The sequence below is a fragment of the Silene latifolia genome, chromosome 4, assembly GCF_048544455.1.
Source record: "Silene latifolia isolate original U9 population chromosome 4, ASM4854445v1, whole genome shotgun sequence".
Taxonomy (NCBI): domain Eukaryota; kingdom Viridiplantae; phylum Streptophyta; class Magnoliopsida; order Caryophyllales; family Caryophyllaceae; genus Silene; species Silene latifolia.
Window position 1 is genome coordinate 68,975,402 of NC_133529.1, and position 4,204 is coordinate 68,979,605.

General features: G+C 37.8%; 1 pseudogene; it reads left to right on the plus strand.

Annotated features, from left to right (window-relative positions):
• Positions 1 to 1,967: 1,967 nt before the first annotated feature.
• On the plus strand, positions 1,968 to 3,058 carry LOC141651621 (cyanidin 3-O-galactoside 2''-O-xylosyltransferase FGGT1-like; annotated as a pseudogene).
• Positions 3,059 to 4,204: the final 1,146 nt, after the last annotated feature.

Here is a 4,204-nt window from a genome sequence, read left to right on the forward strand (position 1 = left end):
TTAGGGCCGATAGGATCGTGTTACCTTAAAATAGAAAACCCGACTAATTATACTTGAAAACGATTGGAATCTTGACTGAACAAATCAATCGAGGATGGATGGGTAACGAGCAACCGCAAATCGAAAACGAGAGAAATAACAATAGATTCACTTTTGGATACGTATGATAAATAACGAATTTTCAAAGATCATGGGAATTGAATTGGAGATATTGGTGGATTGAAACAAGGACTATAACAAGGTTCGAAGATCTGTCGAAATAAGGAAGCTAGGTGACAAGCATGCACGTAAAGGTTGTGAGGAACTATGATTATCAATCTGAAGACGGCACATCGGCTAAACACAAAGTTTTATAAGGGTTTGTTCGAAGGGTAAGTATACAAAGATATTTGAGAATAAATAGGACACTTAAAACGACTGAATATAAGTTATGGGGAAATTAGATAAAAGAGATTTAATAGATACGGGCCTAGAAAATAAATATTGAATTGATATCAAAATAGTTTAAATTAAAATAAGAAATATCGAAAATATTTCAGGTATTACAATCTTCCCTTCTTAAAGGAACTTCGTCCCAAAGTTCGAGTTTAGAAAAACAAAACCAGTATAAAGTTAGAGTGTATTACAAACACTTTGTTTTTGGGAAAAAGTTGTAATCTTTTGTTGAATTTTTGGATGCCAATCTTTCCACATTTCTTGGGTTCTTCTAAGGATATGGAAGTCTAAGCTTTCAACTTGATGTAATTTGATCAAAGTATCCAACTTTGGTATTGTAAGACTCTTAAACCTCTCTTAATTTATCTAATGCTCTTTTCTTGTGCTTAAATTCTTATGTTAAGTAATTGAATGTTTGGTTTGATCATCCTTGCATATTGTTTACTTGACTAGTGCATATCCTAAGGAAATGGTTTAATTTACTTAGGATTGTTTGGAGCAAGTTTGTTGTATGTTGATTTGGTTTAAAGGATTCCTACAACAAATAGGAATGTCTATGTCTTTTTCTCATTTGTATGGTTTAATCTTATGAGGAATTGATCCTAGCTTCATCTTTTGGTTAAATTCTTAATGCTCATGCTTAGTCTCTTTTCATGGTTTAATGACTTGTTGTCTAAGTTTGAAGGATATGTGTAGATGGTTTAATTTGCATGTATCAACATCTTGAGGTGATAGTTTTGGGTAGATATTTGTGAGAGAGTAAAAAAGAGTCAAGCTTTACCATTGTTGGGTTACTAAGAGATAATTACATCAAGCTTTCCCCTTTATATTGAATCTTGCATACTAGTTGTTTGTAGAATTGTCTCAATAAGAAGACCTCCAATTTTTACTCAAATTTCCATGTTTGTTTTCCAAACCCATCCCTTTTTCATCTATGTTTCCTACTAGTTGAAATTTGTTAATACCCATTGTTTGTGATTAGTACCCTTTGTTGAGTTTAAATCGTTATTAGGATCTTAACTGGTAGTAGAGTCTCATTTAGTAGTCATTAGTTTACAATTCAAGTTTTAGTCTTAATCCCTTCTCTTGGGTTCGACCCTTTACTTCCACTTTACTATTGTTTTAATTTAAAGTTAGTAGAGTCAAAGTTTAGGCTATAAATTGTTAATTTGATAGGTTAATTCTAGTATTTTACGACACCTAGTTTTACCAAGTCAGCTATATATAGTCTCCACTCATTAGCCTTCACTTAAGCAACACTAGACATGGCTTTGCACATAGTAATGTACCCTTGGTTTGCTATGGGACACCTTACATCATTCCTAGACTTAGCCAATAAACTAGCCCAAATGGGCCACAAAATCTCCCTTTTTAGCCCACCTAAAACCCACCTCAAATTATCACCCCATAATCACCACCCTCACCTTATCACCTCCATCCCTATCCATATCCTACCCGTCGACGGACTTCCTTCAGGGGCCGAAACAACCCATCACATCCACCCGTCAGCCCGGCCCAAACTCCTACAAGCCATGGACCTAACCCGGCCCGCTATTGATTACCTTTTGGACAACCTCAAGCCCAACGTTCTACTTTTTCACACGCTTGACTGGGTCCCGACCCTATCCCGTAAACACGGGGTCATGCCTGTCTAGTACGCGGTGCAAAGCTCGATAATGTTTGCTTATTGCAGCCTCCAGGCCTACCCTCGGACCACCCGTTGACGGAGTCCAAATTTACGGACACACCACCGGGTTTTCAGTCGCCTCACATAAGGCTGCACGGGTCTGAGGCCCGTGCTGTAACGAATATTTTCATGGGTAGGCTATGGAATGGGCTAACGTTTCTTCAGAAACACGAAATCGCCATGCAACAAAGTGACGGTATTTTGTTTAAGGCGTGTAGGGAGTTAGAGGGAATTTACTCACTTCATTGAGGAAAAATTACTACGGTAAACCTGTCTTTCTTGCGGGCCCCGCTATCCCGAAACCCCCATGTGGTAAACTTGATGACTTCTTTTTTAACTGGCTAGGTAATTTTAGTAACGGTTGTGTGATTTATTATGCACTTGGTAGTGAATGTGTATTAGAAAAGGCCCAATTTGATGAACTTGTTATTGATGTCGAATTAACGGGTCGACCCTTTTGGTGGTCCTAAAACCGCCAAACGGGTTTGATACCCTAGAGTCGGCTTTACCAGAAGGCTTCTTGAAGACTCCGCAAGTCGAGGAATAGTTCATGCGGGTTGGGTCCAACAACAATTGATATTGGACCATAATTCTATGGGCTGCTTTGTGACACATTGTGGGCCCGGGTCATTGGCAGAAGCTATGGTTAGTGAGTGTCAATTGGTGCTCATGCCTCAAGCTGTTGACTAGTTTGTCAATGCTAGGATTATGAGTTTGGAGCTCAGGGTCGGGGTTGAGGTCGGGAAGAGGGAGGTCGATGGGGTTTTGAACCGACAGGCGGTTTGTAAGGCGGTCGAGTTGGTGATGGAGGATGGAAAGGTTGGGAAAGAGGTTAGATCCAACCATGCTAAGTGGAGGGACTTCTTATTAAAAGAAAGTCTTGAGGAGTCTTACATTACTAGTCTCATTCAAAGAGTGAAAGACTTGCTTGGGTGAATCTTATTTCGAGTGATATTTACGTGTTAGACCAATAATGGCAACTTGGGAAGTTCGTGTAAAATTTACGAGTTACTACCTACGTATTCATATTCCCTTAACATAATTTGAGAAGTGGGAAGAAAATTAAGTAAAAGTAAAAAGTATTTAGTAGAGCGGTTTTTCTAACCTATGACCACTAGGCATAGGATAAGAAATCAAAAAAAAGGAAAGAATTAAATGTGTTTCTTGTAAATAGAAGTAAAAGTGATGAAATATTTCAATTTCTCATAAAAATAGCATTTAATTCTTTCCTATTTTGGTTTCTGTAACACCCTCAAATTTAGCGAAAGGTAAACCCGTAAATTCAACAGAAAAACTGACAGGATATGTTTGTAATTGGTTCAACTAGACAAAAACCTGTAATTTTTAAAACTTTTTCCTAAACCATTCACAAACATTTCCAACATTTCCAAGAGGAGGGTGCCAAAACCTGCAATGCTAACGAACTAATTTACATGCCACAGCTAACGATAAGATGATATAATGATACAAACCAAAATCAAAGAGGGAGACATATGTCCCTTCAAAATATATACAAAACCAAAAGTCTAAAGGTTTACTATAAAAATAGCCAAAACTAGGTCCAAGGTTCTCTTGCTCACTAGCTCGTCCGTGAACCCCAACTAAGCATCATCAACCTGTCAATCGCATTTTATACAAACACGAAAGCCACAATTCAGTGGGGAGTAACTTCGAGTCCTCCCAGCCACGAAACGTCATATTTATTGTAACATGTAGTATAACATGTAAACAATATGATAAACAATGTAATTATCATGTATTCTAACCTATGACCCCTAAACTGACCAAACTAAACTATCATGTGAATCATATAACAAATAGTAAACCAAACTTTATCAATTGTAACCGGCTTACATATCACCTATTACAATTCATAAAGTCACCATACAAGAAAGGGCAATATATCAAAGACAGACATAAGTTCTTAGCACCGTCAATAGTCACTCTGTAACTCGAGTCTATACCACGAGGTAGGGAAGGTAATCGAACCGGTATCTTGGCTCAGCGGTTAATATTAATAAAACATGGCCAAGACACAACACAACCCTAGCCTAAAATCACTTGAGACCTAGACATGCGGAT